The sequence below is a fragment of the Penaeus monodon genome, chromosome 15, assembly GCF_015228065.2.
Source record: "Penaeus monodon isolate SGIC_2016 chromosome 15, NSTDA_Pmon_1, whole genome shotgun sequence".
NCBI lineage: Eukaryota > Metazoa > Arthropoda > Malacostraca > Decapoda > Penaeidae > Penaeus > Penaeus monodon.
This window is the reverse complement of record NC_051400.1, coordinates 43550186-43551335: the sequence shown is the minus strand read 5'-3', so window position 1 is coordinate 43551335 and position 1150 is coordinate 43550186.

The window sequence follows — 1150 nt, the reverse complement described above, 5'->3', positions numbered from 1 at the left end:
CTTGTGTTGCGCGTGTGTGTATTCTGCATTTTACAGGAAATTCCCATTAAAACCCTTTTCTATGGCGCAGTACTATGATTCAACAAAAGCTTTTTGTGTTCCGTCTTATCTAGCTCTTTACACGAGAATTTCGCAATATAAAAAATAAATAAAAATAAAAATGTCACTCCTCTCTTTTTATTCCTTCCAGGGGTTCCATTAAGCGAAAGCTGTGTATGGCAACAATCCCAAAGAAGAGTTTGTTTTACGATGCGTTGCCATACAACAGTCACTGTCGATGGCAATCCCTTTATAAAAGGATGAGTTTACCGAAAGCTTTGAAGAAGATATATTAACGAGATAGCTTTTCGAAAGATGATTTGCGAGGACTGCATCCGTAAACATATTTTGATGTGTAATTTATATCTGAATATCTAAATAAACTTTCATTTTCCATGGTAACTAAGCGCACTGAGGTTGTTTAAAATTGACGTGATTACTATTAGCCTTTTTGATAAAATGATATATAACTCTCTATTATGTGCAAGCAGACATCCAACAATACATACATATTTAAAAGTCTTGCATATTTAACGTATTGATCTAATATTTTAATCTGAAGCGTAAGTCAAAATATATCTCGATCAGACATATTGTTTTTTTTTTTATTTCGTCTTTAATTCCCCCTCGGAGGCAACGCATTCGTTCTTAATTCATACAGAGATCCGGAAAATCATCGTTTACAAGAAACATAACGGTTTTATCAGTCATTCCATCTGGAAATTTGTTTTCGTTTTCGGGGGCTAAACAGACCAGTTTATCGCACATGATAACACACCATGGACCCTCAACACACACGGTCCGAAGAGGTCCCGGTACTGTGTCTAATAAATTTATTTCAAGGTCGCCGTTAGGGAGGTTGGCAATAATTTCATTTCAAAGATCCCTTTTCTAAACTCACTCCATTCTTCCTATTAAATCTGCATATGCTTGTGAAAGGCTGTTAATTGCTTCTCTTAACCAACATATATTTTTTTTTCTTTTTCCACTATCCTAAAAGTAAAAATATTATCTTTATTTCAGATGGAGGTTAGATCATAGTAGGTCCATACATTTCAGAATCTTGACTTTCACATGTGCTAAAGGTATGCACGTTGTTTAATTCCTCCTG